This window comes from Sarcophilus harrisii, chromosome 2, assembly GCF_902635505.1.
Source record: "Sarcophilus harrisii chromosome 2, mSarHar1.11, whole genome shotgun sequence".
Classification (NCBI taxonomy): Eukaryota; Metazoa; Chordata; class Mammalia; order Dasyuromorphia; family Dasyuridae; genus Sarcophilus; species Sarcophilus harrisii.
In genome coordinates, this window is record NC_045427.1 from 297,448,155 (window position 1) to 297,462,994 (window position 14,840).

The 14,840-nt window shown below is 35.5% G+C and overlaps 1 long non-coding RNA gene across 3 annotated transcripts in view; it reads right to left on the reverse strand.

Annotated features, from left to right (window-relative positions):
• Positions 1-14,840, reverse strand: part of LOC111720368 — a 49,654-nt gene that overhangs the window by 11,153 nt on the left and 23,661 nt on the right. For 2 of the 3 annotated variants that reach the window (XR_004231983.1, XR_004231981.1), the window contains exon 3: positions 12,104-13,822. This is a non-coding gene — a long non-coding RNA (uncharacterized LOC111720368). Of the gene's footprint in view, positions 1-12,103; positions 13,823-14,840 lie in introns of those variants that run through there. The other variant, XR_004231982.1, reaches the window with a different exon arrangement.

Sequence of the window (14,840 nt, forward strand, 5' to 3'; positions counted from 1 at the left end):
TATCTAAGAGCTTTCTTGTTTGGGCTTCCCTAACTTTAATGCAATTAGAGACAGTTCCAAACAAGGTACTGAATTTCAAATCTCATCTTTTACTACAATTTTGCAAATCTTTAACCTCACAGAAGGGTGCCTGGTAGTCAAGAGTATCTTTTCAGTTTGTCTTCATCCCCAATATCAGGCCTACAAATTCCCTCCCCCAACTGCCCAGCTAATATGCTTCTAGCCCCATGAACATCTCCCATAATTCTAGAAACTCGAGAAAATTTCCATTCACTTTTTCTCCATTATTTCTTCAGGTCCCAAGGGACCAAGTAGGTAGAGTTACCCAAATTATTAAGGGTTATTTCCTGTGCCAGTAGAAAATGGCATTGAGAGCCAAGAACTCTCCCCGTGTTACCAGAGGCACCAAGAAAGAATACAATTTTATTGTCTCAACAAAACTAATAAGAGTATAAGTAATAAATAATAGGTAATAAGGGGGATGTTTGACTTCTCACAGATTGTTGTGTTAATACAATTATACCCTAAAAGATTAATTTCTGCTTTCATAGGATAAAGTTATCTTTAGTGGGGCCACATTGATAACAAAGCTGTAAAATGTATTAAGGAGAAATTAAAAGCCACTTCAGGACTTGTTATTCCCTAGCTTTGTCATTTGTCTTGGCTCAGTCACATTTGCAATTCTTGTGGCAAAATAATAGTATCTAAATGTTGCTCATGTCCTTGGGAGGAAAACATCACAGATCCACTTTATTAGGTAAAGTGAAGGAAAATCTGTCTAGGGTATTCTTATCACAAAGCCTTATTTTCATACAGAGTAATTTTCATCTAATTAGAAGTTTCTGAGGAATAGAAATTCAATTTATACTTGGAAAATTATTATTTTATATGTTATATTCCCATTGTTTTAAAATACCAAAGTCCTCTAGAAAAGAAATGGATGAAAACACAGCAGCTCCTGCTTGCGGAATCATTTTTCTTCTCAATCCAGAAGGTAGCCTTTTGATCACCTAAGCATTGAGGACATGACCACAGTAAAGGACTCTGTTATCTTTCTTTTTGATTGTGGGGAATAAGATTCCTTCTCTTTCACTTTTTGTTTCTTAAATATCAACCAGTTTACTAAATATCAACAGTTGATTTTAATTGGTGAACATTTTTTCCCAGAAACTTTTCTATCAAGTATTAAAGATGGGAACCAGACCCAGGCAGTTGCCTGAGGGATTCAGTGCCCAGAGCTCCCAACTAGACCAGCAGCATGAAGACTCTCAGAACTGATCTTGGACTTAGCTCCAGCCTCATCTCAAGTTGACAATATGGGGTATTCTCAAGGAGATTGGAGTATGGACTTTGTGATCAGAACCCCAAGCAAGGGATCCTCCACCACAGAATTTAGATTCAGTTATGGTTCCTGGGATTTCAGATTCAGTTCCTCTAGCTCTCAGATAGACCTGGAACACAGGGTTGCCTAGAATAGATCTCTGCAAGAATGAATAAGCAACAGATAATAAAATGATTGCACATGTATAACCTATATCAGATTTCTGTCTTTGGGAAGAGGGATGATAAGGGAGGGAAGGAGAGAGAAAAAATTTGGAACTCAAAATCTTACAAAAATGAATGTTGAAAACTATCCTTAAATGTAATTGAAAAAATAAAATATTATTGAGGGAAAAAAAAGGAATAAACAAAAAAAAATGATGCCAAGTGTGCTGAAGACATAAACCCTCCCCAAAATAACTCCATAATAGCTATGTAGTAGTGTTGTGTCACAGTTCCCTTTTCATGTCCTGACCCAGTTTCCCTAATTGTCCTATTCAGTTATTCAGCCTCAGGTTATAATCATTCCTTCTTAATGTTTGATAGGATAAAGGTCTTATATCTTACCAGGGGTCCTCCAACTTTTTAAATAGGGGGCCAGTTCACTGTTCCTCAAACTGTTGGAGGGCCGGACTATAGTAAAAACAAAAACTTTGTTTTGTGGGCCTTTAAATAAAGAAACTTCATAGCCCTGGGTGAGGGGGATAATTGTCCTCAGCTGCCACATCTGGCCCGAGGGCTGTAGTTTGAAGACCCCTGTGATTTAGACCTTAGGCTATAATCATTCCCTTTTAATGTTTGATGGGATAAAGGTCTTTATCCATTTTAGACATTAGAATATCAAGAGCCTCTCCAGTACCTCCCTCCATTATGTCATCCTAGGTGCCTCCCCCCATTATGTCATCTTCATCCTAGGTGCCTCCCCCATTAGGTCATCCCCATCCAGGTACCTCCCCCATTATGTCATTGTTTTTGTCACCCTATAAAAGAATCTTGTATCTGACATTCGCTGCTGGATTCTTTGAGAGACTCATTCAGCCCTGGGACCAAATCATGGATCCATTTGGTCCCAGTAAATCTCTCCCATTTAAATAAATTATTAAATACTCTCTAATCTCTGTCTTGCTCAATTTCTCTGGCATTACAGTAGTATATGGAAGTCTAGCTGAAATGGCTCCTACACAATATAGCTTTAATAAATTATTGCTACTCACAAGAGAAAATGGAGAATAATTGTTAGCAAGGACAGTCTTGATATGTGAGAGCCTGGAAGTGTTTTTTCCCCCCATATTTTTATGATCTTAAAAGAAGAATGAAAGGGTGGAAGAAATACACATTTGGGAAGAAGAGAAATTGGAAGGAAATATACTATCTCGCATGATTAAGGAATACAAGTAGAAGTTTATATAAATGAGGAAGGAGGTGGGATTGAGGTATCACTTGAACTGGTCAAACAAAAGTAAATATACACCCACACTCAGAGAGAGAAAGAGAGAGACAGAGAGATTAGCATAGAAATCTCAATAAGAAAATAGAAGTAAAGGAAGAGAAGGGAAAATGATAAATAAAAAAGAGGATACACATTGGAGATCATGAAGAGAGATTTTAAACAGGAAAGAAAGTGTAAGAATTTGTGAGCAGGATTTGGGTGAAAGCAAAAACAACAACAACAACAACAACAACAACAAAAGAGTAGAAACTGTTATTTTAGCAAGCATAAATTTTTGATATTAAGCACATTCTTGTTCCATAGCCATCTTCTTCTATGTACAGAGGAATCAAGGATCCAAAAAAAAAAAAAAAAAAAAAAAAAGAAAAGAAAGAAAGAAAGAAAGAAAATAAGTATGAGAGAATAAGACAGAGGGAAATGAAAATTAAAAAGGTTTTGGACAAAGCAGCTAAGATTAAAAGGGAAAATCTTTGCAGCAAGTTTTTCTGACAGATGTCTTGGATCCAAGATATATACATTTGAACTGATTAAAATGTATAAAAATAAGAGCCATTTTCCAATTTACAAATAGTCAAAGGATATAAAAAAAGAAATCTAAGCTAGTTATGTTGTTGAGTCACTTCATTTGTGTCCAACTCTGCATGAGTTTTGAAGAGCTAAATTGATCGGCTCTTCAAAATAAGACCCATACCAACATAGTGAGTCATCAGAATCAGTATGCTACAAAGTTGCCTAAGGAGGAATTAAACAACTTAAATCAAAGCTCCTGAGGCAGTTAGTTGTAGAATCAGTGAGTGGCCACAGTATTTCTGCCCTGGGTGAGATTGGAATGGCCAATCCTAACGTTAACAAATTAGATGGAGACAGAGAAAGCAATTGAGAGACAGACAGACAAAAACAGAAACAGAGACAGAAAGACAGGGAAAAACTAAGACAGACATAGAGAGACAGAAAACAAGAACTAGAAAAATTTTTTTTCATTTAGTTTTTTTCTCAATTACTTATAAATGTTAACAATCATTTAAAAAAAAAATTGAGTTTCATATTCCCTCTCTCCCTCCCCTTATCTTTTCTTGAGAAGGCAGTTTGATGTGGATTATGCATATGTAGTCATGTAAAACATTACTCTGTTAAACAATGTTGCAAAAGAAAATGTAGAAAAAACCAAAAATAATGAAGAAAGTTAAAAAAAAATTTTGGTTTATCTTCATTCAGACTCCAACTTAGGAAAATTTTTAACAACAAAACTTATTAAAAATGAGCTTCTATATACTAGCCATCTTCTGTTAAAGGAATGATGGATTCAGGATGTAATTTTCAGACATTTTAGGACATGGTCATTGTGGAGATTTGTTTTGCTTCACTATGCTTATTTGTTACTAGGTTGTTTTTTAAGAAGGTTTTTTTTTTTTTTTTTTTTTTTTTTTAATGGACAGGATTGGGAGAAAAGATAGAAAGGCTGAATTTTTGTTGATTGAAAAAAATAATAATTTTGAAACCCAACTGTTGTATTTCCTATACTCCTTGGCCTGCTCACAGGAAGAGAGGCCATGATGGATCTAAGCAGACCTAGAAAACCTTCCTTTGAATATATGTATTATCTAGAAACTTCCTATCTCTCCTCAGATATTTCACTTTGCTTCTGGCTATATTCATTTTGGACTTCTTTGGCTTGGCTACACTCATTTTCAAATCCTTTGGCTTTCTATCATGCCTCCTTTACTTACTGTAAATTAAAATTAATTAAAATTAGAATTATAAGTTCCCCCAAAAGAACAGAAACTGTCATTCTTTTTTATATTTGTACTCCTAATACTTAGCTAAATGCCTGATACATATTTAGTCATTTTTCAATTGTGCCAATACTTTGTGACCCCATTTGGTTTTCTTGATAAAAATACAAGAGTGATTTGTCATTTCCTTGTCAATCTCATTTTACAGATGAAGAAACTGAGACAAACTGGGTTAAGGGACTTGCCTAGGGACACACAGCTAATAAGTATCTGAGGACAAATTTGAACTCTGTGCACTATGGTGCCACCTAGCTGCCCCTAATATATGTCTGGCACATAGTAGACAATAAATATTTATTAACTATTAACTAGGAAAGCTGTGGGTCCGCAGGCACAAATAGATCTTTTATTTTATACTGTAATCATTTTTATTGGATCTATTGTAAGAATAAAATTTTATATGAATCACAGAATTAGAACTATGCAATGGATCATAGAGGTCAATGATTATAGAGGATCATTAGAGGTCATAATTCAAGTTCCTTATCTTATAGATGAGGAAACTGAGTCCCACAGACATTCAATGAATTATCCAAAGTCACATAATCAGCAAGACTGAGGCAGGATTTGAACCTGGGTCTGATAGATCACAAGGCCCGTTCTATTTCTAGTCATCACTGAAGTTCCTTAGACCCTATTCCTTGGAGAAGTTGCTCCATTAGGACAAGATTACATGACTAATATACTGTGAAACAGTCAACAAAGAAGATTGGAGTTCAAAGCTGATTCTGATTTGGCAAGTCCACATTTAACTATACTATCTAAGATTTAAAACTCAGAAAGAAGAGTTAAGAAAAAGTTTCCACTCTGAAAAACTGAGTGGAACCCTACTTAGTGGATTATAGTATCATAACTTTCCAGGGAAGTGTGGGATTCCAAACACTTGATCATTTCTATTGGAGGAATTGTAGATAGGGTTTGACTTCAAATTAAGAAAATTTGGGATCATATCCCACTTTAGACACTTACTAGCTATTTGACATTGGGCAAGCCTCTTAACTTTATCTCTTTTGATTTTGTTTTTCTGTTCTATAAAAATGAGGCACTGGACTTCAAGAACCTTTAAGGTAGCTTATAGTTCTAAATCTATGATCCTATGAATAAAATCAGGTTAGTGGCTAACAGAGAATTAAATGGAAAAGAAATTACATTCAATTTTTCCCCTCTAGTTCAAGATTCTTTAAGACAGAAGCAAGACAGAAGTAGATAGTGTCTAGAATTTGGCCAGGAGTGAAAATAGAGGAAAAAATCAAAAGGAAAAGTTTAGATCTTGGATTACTGTGTAATGCTTATGTTACAGTAAATTTTTCTCAAATACAAGGCTACTTTACTTTCTTGTACTTGTATCATCAGCTTAGCATAGTGCTTGACACAAAATAAATGTTTTAACAAATGCTCTATCTGTCCATCTGTCTATCTGACTGTCATCTATCTATCTATCTATCATTTATCTATCTACTTGCCTATCTGCCTGTATCTATCTACTTATTTCTCTAACAGCAGTTATAGTTTGAACCTGGGTCTGATAAATCACAAGGCCTATTCTATTTCCAGTTATCACTGAAGTTCTTTGGAGTCTACTCCTTGGAGAAGCTGCTCCATTAGGACAAGATTACATGACTAATATATTGTGAAACAGTCAACAAAGAAGATGGAGGTTTTGCAGAAAACAGATAGTTTTGGATCAAATGGTCCTGAGCAGGTGAGCAAGTAATATTGATGGGGGAAACAAAAAGTAAGGAAAGCATTAATAGATAAAGTTTTACTAGCCCCAGGGGAGTCAGAAAACCAATGAGATAGGAAAAGGATGGATAATTTCTGAAGTCTTGTCGGAAATGAAAAAGGAAAAGAGGGGAGAAAAGAGTTAAGAAATGATTAGAAATGGGATTTCTATATGACTTTTTGGGTGGTTTTAAAAAATAGTACTTCATTTATTCACATAAGAGATAGTTTTCAACATTCACCTTTGCAAGACTTGGTATTCCAAATTTTTCATTCTTTCTTCCCTTTCCCTCCCTCCCCAAACCAGCAAGAAGCAATCCAATATAGATTAAAGATGTGAATTCTTCTAAACATATTTACATATTTGTATGACTTTTTTTTTCCCACAACATTACTTTTACATGGCAAGTCTTAGACAATACCTGAGAGACGGTTCTGTTTTCATTAGGCTGAGTCAGGAATTTGCTAATGATAGATCGAATACACTGTACAAGCCAGAAAGTAGTAGCCTATCCCAGGAAAAGTCAGGGAAAGGCTACTATTGATAAAGCTTCTTTCAGGAGATCCCAGCCACTAAGCATACCATTTTACTTCCTTTAGCAAACAGTATGGCCTGGCTCTTAACCAAGAGAATCAGTCATGAGAGGGATAGAAAACTGAGGCTCTTAGTTTCAGCAATTTTTTTCCCAATGACCTCCAGAAAACACATCTTGTTTGAATTTTTACCAGTCTTAAGTAACTACCACATGGACATAAAGTGGAAATTGATGGAGAAGGTAAAAAGGCTAGAAAAATGCCTCTTTAATCTCCATCTTATTAGAGAAAATCTGCTTTAGAAAGACTTTCAAAGTGAAACCAATGAGGAAAAAGAATTTAAAGAGGCAGAAGGCGCTATTAATCTGTACCTGGAGGAAAAGGAGACAAACTTTGGTGACAGCAATTTTATTGGTATTCTGTTTAGGAATGCCAATTCAATCTGACATGAAAGATTAAAAAAATATGCTAACTTCTGAGGATATAATTGGGACATGATAGAGAGCCTTCTGAAGTATGTCAAACCCAGAGTCCAATAGTTATTTCTGTTGAAAGGCAGTGTTATATAGTTGTTAAGAGAGTCAAGCTTAGAACTCTGGGAGATGACTAAAAACCATTACATTGAATTCCCAGTCCCTATATTTATGCACACCTGCATCTTTGATTTCCTTCACAAGCTAATTGTACAATAATTCAGAGTCTGATTCTTTTTGTACAGCAAAATAATGTTTTGGTCATGTATACTTATTGTGTATCTAAGTTATATTTTAATATATTTAACATCTACTGGTCATCCTGCCATTTAGGGGAGGGGGTGGGTGGGGGTAAGAGGTGAAAAATTGGAACAAGGTTTGGCAATTGTTAATGCTGTAAAGTTACCCATGTATATATCCTGTAAATTAAAGGCTATTAAATAAAAAAAAAAAAAAAAAAAAAAGAGAGAGTCAAGCTTAGAACTAAGATTGCTTCTATACTGCTGACTAATTCAAATACTGCTGCTGATAAATGTTGACTGTGTGATCTTAGGCAAGCACTTAAACTCTCAGTGATCTACACAATTTTGTTTTTTTAATTTAATTTTTAGTAATATTTTATTTTTCCAAATACATGCAAAGATTTTTTTTAACATTCGCCTTTGCAAAACCTTGTGTTCAAAATTTTTTTTCCTTCCTCCTTCCCACCCCCTCCCATAGAGAGCAAGCAATCCAATATGTGTTAAACATGTGCTATTCTTCTAAACATATTTCTATATTCATCATTAGGCAACTTTCTAAAACTGTAAATTGCAGAAAAGAAACTTAGCTGCACTGGTAGGTTGCTTCTATATCTAGGAATTCCCTATGCCACTGAAATTATAGGTCCAGTCTTTATCCCCATCCTATACATAGAAATGAATGAGACCTCAGAAAGAACCTAGAAAATGTTGCAAAGAAGTTCTGGTAAAGAACCTGAGTCTTTGTAGTGTTTCATTACTATTGTTAATTGAATATAAGGCCTTCAAAAAAGAAAGATTTGAGAAGTTAACAGCTGATCATGAAAATGTTATATAAGAAACAAATGTGAATTTCTGGGCCACAGCTTAAGATAGAAGAATTATGGGTTCCTAATAAAGGATAGTCATCTAAAGAAGGTCAGTAAAATAATGGATGTGTCCTGTGTTAGGCTTGACTACCTATCAATTGCAACCATTTTATGACATTTTAAGGGGAAGAGAGTGCTTTAAACTCACCACACCAGGTTACAAAAGAAGCTCACGAGGCTTTGAGAGAAGTTGAACTGGTTTTATCCAATATGGTTGAAAGAATCACTCAAAAACCCTTGGAAATATCAGTTTTTGCTACAAAAGAGGCACCCACAGCAGTCCTTCATCAAGGAGACAGTGTGATAGAGTGGGTGAACCTCCCAGCACAACCAGAACAAAGTCTTACTCCTTACCCAGTACTTGTGGCTAGAATTTTATTAAAGGCCATTAAGCAAGCAGTACAATTATCTGGGATAAGATCTGACAAGATATATATCTTTTATATTAATGCACAAATTAATGTATGCTGTGAAACCATCTTAGAGTGGCAAATTTTATTGGCCACAGCTCCAAATTTTACACACATAGATTCTTGAAAAAAGGTTTCTAAACTTCCTCTTAAAGGAATCCAGATGCATCCAAACATAATATTTGCGCTTTATACTCTTGTGACAACTATAAAGAGAGTAGTCAGAACTTCTTTTCAATCCACTCAGCAGAATGAATTGTATGCAATCATTCTAGCTCTTACTTATTATCCAGGAGATGTAAATATAATATCTGATTTGGCCTATTCAGTAGGTGTGGTACAAAGAATTGCCACAGCCCAAATAAAATTTGTAGCCTCTAATATATATCAGCTCTATAAAAGCAAGTGAGAAAGCATCCAGGTAAGATTTATATCTTGCATGTCCACTCTCATAGTGGACTTCTAGGTCCTATTTTTGATGGTAATTCAAAGACAGATAGCCTTCTAACGATGTTGGCCAATACTCCTTTATTCCAAGAAGCCCAGGCATCTAATATCATCAGGCTGCTTGAGCTTTACATTTACAATTTGGAATAAAAAGAGAGGAAGCAAGGAGCATAGTAAAAGCCTGTACAGTTTGTCTTTCTTTCCATGCTCCTACACTGCCTCCAGGGAAAAACCCTTGTGGTTTGAGACCCAATGAAATTTGGCAAATGGATGTAACCCATTATAAATCGTCTGTCTTTTATCCACGTTGTGGTAGACACCTTTTCAGGATTCACTTTTGCCATACTAGCAGTAAAAGAGACAGCTCGAGTAGTCACTGAATTCCTTATAAAAGCATTTGCAATTATGGATATGCCACAAGCAATAGAAACAGATAATGGACCTGCATATACTGCTAAACATTTTGCACACTTTTGTGCACAGTATCAGATTTTACACACCACTGACATACCTTTAATACTCAAGGACAGACAATAGTAGAGAGGAGAAACAGACATTAAGACACTCCTCCAAAAACAAAAGAAAGGGGGAGCCACAGGTAACCCTAGAGAACTTCTAAATTTAGCCCTTTATACTATTAACTTCTTGATTTTTGACAAAGATGCACTGGTTCTGGCAAACAGGTTGTATAATCTACTAGAAGGTCAGTGTCCAGTGCAAGCAACTCCACTATCTTTAGATAATTGCCAGGTGATGTGGAGAGACCCAGAAAGTGGTGAATGGAAGGGACCAGGTAGGTTAACTGCTTGGGGGAGAGGATTTGCTTGTATCTCTACAGGTGGAGAAGGAACCAGATGGGTGCCAACGAGCCGTATTCGTCTTGTCTATCAGAAAGAGACGGAGCAGATACATGAAATGAAGGAGAAGACCCAAGAAACATTGGGTGGTTCCATTGCTGATTGTGCCCATTGCTGATTGTGCCCACCACTGAAGGAGCATGACAGTTATGGCGATTGACTCATGGACATCAAAATGTGTTGGACTTCAAAACCCTCAGGAATCATTGGATTCTCTGAGACATAAGACTGTTGCAAGACTTCAAAATCTGCTGGAATCATTGGATTCCCTAACACATAAAAAGACTGTTCCAGGACTTCAAAAACTTGTAGGGATCATTGGATTCCCTGACACGTGAAGTAATGGATAATAGACTGGTTTTGGACTATTCTTGGCTGCTGAAGGAGGTGTATGTGTGATTGTTATTTACATACCCTCCTTCTAGGACTTCTGGAAATCTTTTATCACACCATGTTGATTCATATTATTGGTTATATCACTACTCGCATGTACAATTCATGTTTGTTACACCACATTGAACCTGCACTGACTGTAGGAAGAGTCATCACTGCTAGCCTGTGCTTTATTGCTTGTGCTTGTGTAATAACCCCCCCATGCTGATGCGTATACCTGTTTCTAGTAAGACCCTTTAGCCCAGAAACCCGCTAACACTATCTGGCTTGACTCCCCACTTTCCTTTGGTCTTTTTCATCTCTTTTCCTGAGAAGTCAGGGAGGGTGTGATCATCTCCTTTTTAGTGCTTTCACCTCTTTTCAGTAATCATTTAACTTCCCTGGTTGTACACATTGTGTCTAAGAACCCACCAGCTCCAAATCCCATGACTGATTCATATCTGCAATTAAATGATCTACCTTAGCCATTTATACTCTCTTCAATTAAATAACAGGAAGAAAAAAGTTGGCCTTTAAATTGCCAGTAAATTCTTTCATCTTTGTTCATACTAATATATTCTGGAGATGTTCTCATAGTCATTAACAATTTAAAAAAAAATCTGTCTATTTGTAAATTTCAGGAAGCTGTTTACACTTCCCAACAATGGAAATAAAGTTAGTATATTGAATAGACAAAATGCTACAGTAATCTCTCATTCTTACAACTGATAATATCCTGACTCACTAGCATATTGGTTAGATGATGGGCTTCAAAACCAAGAAATCTGCTTTTGATACATGCTAAATATTCAACCACAAGCAAGTCACTTAACATCTCAGGGCTCTAGAAAACTACTCAACTAAAGCTGAGTTGTCAGATAGCCTCCATGAAAGGAATTTTTTAAAACAGCAAGTTTCCTATCCAGATCAGTGACCAGGTCTTAATCAAGAAAACAAACATCTCCTTTAAAAGGTTATTAAGATAAAAAAGATTTGATTAGGGAGATCCACAAATTTGGGGTTTATGCCCAGCTCTGCCATTAACTCCTAGTGTGTTCTTGAGCTTCAGGATTAGATAATATCCAGATTCCCTTTTAATTCTGTCATGCTTTGCTTTTACTAGTAAGGATTTTGAATGATGACATTTTCTAACTGGAAGTAGAACACACACACAACACAAAGTCCAAGATGAACTCTGGCTACTCAAATACTTTTCAGTAAATGAAATTCCCCTAACAATACTCTAAATACTTTTAGATTACTCAAATTCTTCTATTTCTCATTACAGTCATTTTTTTTTTAGTGTGGTGAAGAGGATTGCTTCTTAAAACTATTAAAATAAATACTACTGAGTTAATTATCAGCATGATAATTTTCTCCAATTATTTGAAGGCTAGTTATATTAAAAAGAGATACTGAGATAAAAGCCTTTCCCTTCTTTAGCTTGCCTTGTCTATATACTCAGATATGTCTTCTGCAAGAGAATGCAAAATCCTCGAGGGAAGAGATAATCTTTTTAACATTATATCCCCAGCACCTAGTATAGTGTCTGGTACATAGTAGGAATTTAATAAATGCTAGCTCATTGAATTAGTTTTAAATTAAAATGTTATATTCTCCAAATTTTAGAATCAGAAGAATAAGGATTCCACAAAAAGCATATTCAAAAACAGAATTTGAATTCACAACTCCCTTTAGTGAGTTTATAAAGCCATACAAATTCTAAATTCTACCTCATAGCTTAATTAGTAGATGGAGTAAGCACTGCATAATTTATATATTTCTCAACAAAGATGATACCATCACTTGTTTAAGAATTTTTACTACAAAAGTTACTAACACATGAAGAATTGTTCTTCAGTCTTTTAGTGAGGAGTTAACAATCATCTGAGATGTATATATTGCTATTTCTTGGAGATCTTTAGCATACAATAAATTCCATAGAATACAAATCCTAAAACTAGACATAAATGATGATTACAGCATTTGATTAAAAAATAGCTTATTGGCAACTAAAATAACCTAGTAAGTGTTATTTGGGATTCAATAATTTTCAGTTGACATTAAAAAAATAATAGTGTTTTTTTTTTTTTAAAACATCAATAGGTTCACAAAGGAAATGAGGGGTGTTCAGGGAAGACCAATGATATGGTGCAGCCCTTCAGAAGGATGTAGAAATAACCCTAAGGCCATCTGGCCTTGGAAATGATGTATTAGAAATGATTTATTTCTTCCCCTATGCTATCCTGCCCCAGTTTATTCTATATGATCAGGATGCTGAGGTCACAAATATTGCTGGCTGTCAGATAACAGCCTGTTGGTCAGGGATAACAGAGTTTCTTAAACTAATGAACAACAATAATGAGGTATTTAAAGTTAACACAGGCTCAGAACAAAATTGAGTGTCTGCCACTTGACCTGATATTTCAGGTATAAAAACACACCTCTAGAAGTTTCTCCCATGAGCTCTGCCCAGAGAATAATGAATACTGCACCTGGGCACAAAGTCAGAACCAGACCACTCCTCAACTCTATTTCTAAGTCATAAAATTAGCATTCATTGACTTGAAGCATCTGGTTTCTCTAACTTTTCTCTATAAATTTATCTTCCTGCTCCTGGTTCTTTGCTAACTTTTTTTGGAATGTAGCCTGCTCTAATTGGCGTTATAATTATAACAAACTTTGCCCCTTGACTTGGAGATGGATCTGAGCCTGCAAATACTTTTGCGACAATATAGACATAAATATCTATGCATAATAGACATTTATGTATAAAGCATATAAATTTCTAGTTCACTATTCGTGACACTAGTCTGGACTCCCAAGCTTTCCCCCAACACCAGCACCTCTGGTATGAGGTCTTACCAAATCCTTTTCAGTGCTATCATTTACCTTTGGTGTCCACCTGTCACCTAACTCTTACTTGTGGTTCCAAGAAGCTACAGAATGTACAGAGGCCATACCTCAGTAAAACTTTCTCAGCACACAGACTAAACCAGGTTGAGGGTAACCAACATGCTTCAAACCTATTGGTAAGCCACTGGTGAGTCTTCCCCAAGCATGTGATGACTTCACAAGGCAAAATGGATAGGTGAGAACCATTTATTCCGATGGTTATGAAGGCTATTGAAGCACGTACTGTGTAACTCTTAGAGGTTGTCCAGACATAGAAGACACTGAGGTCATCCACTGCATCCCAGGCCATTGCCAATCATCTTGACTTTTGTCTTGCTACTAGACTTCAATGGTTCTGGAAGAATGAGGTTGTTGACTCCCTCTCACTTGAATTCAATTCACCCATGAGTCAAGATATCACTCCTTGATATTAATGGTCTTCTTCAAAAAAATACAAACAACGATGACAATAAATGCTTTTTGATGATATGTCTATACAGTCACAAGTACATTTAATATAGATAATTAATATGGCTATGTTTTGTTTTTCCATTTACATGTACATGTGCAAATACATATGCTATATATAGTATTTACATATATATGGATGTATATACATATATTAAACTTCACTTGATATCTCAATTTATCTTTGATTGAACCCTTTGGTTAAATCTCAGGTAAAAAAATTCAAACTCTCATTTTCCCTTCCTTGTTCTCTCTTATTTGCTAATAGTTATGTCCCTATTATTTGCCTTTTAAAAATTACCTCACAATTGTTGACCCAATATCTCTGCTGTGTTTTTATTTTTCCATAATAATCCTCTATAAGAGAAAGTTCTTTGTGGGACAGTTACACACCACTTTTTATACTATTTGGAAACTGTCAAAAATCTTCCTGCTAAATAATTACCTGGTTTCAAGGAGGACTATGAACCTTTTCCTCTTTCATTTGCTGGTTTCTAAAGCGTAAATTCTCACACTGAAAACTGAATATTGGTTCACACTATTAGCACACTCCTACACAATACCTTCCATAATACATGAACTAGTCACTTAATCCTCTCAGTGACCTAGATAATCCTCTAAAATCATGATCTAAGGAAAGCTGCTGATCTCCATTAGAGGAGTGAATTTTCATATTTGGAATTTCCCAAACCAATAAAATCACAGGTCCATCTATACCTGACCTTCTCCCCTCTGCCTCTCTCCTAAGAAATTGTATAAATATTAGAGAGTTATCTTTGGATGAATCACTTTACAATCTTTTAAGATTTACTTCTGGAAATGATAGTAAGAAAAAACTCATCTAATCAACACTTATTGGTTTATTAAAAATGTATCTCCAAATGATGTTCTGAGCAAATATCCTTTCATGCTACCTTTGGATATTCACAATCACAGCTATTCAAAGTGGGACTCAAAATGAGCATTCCTGGCTAAAATCTATGAGTCATAA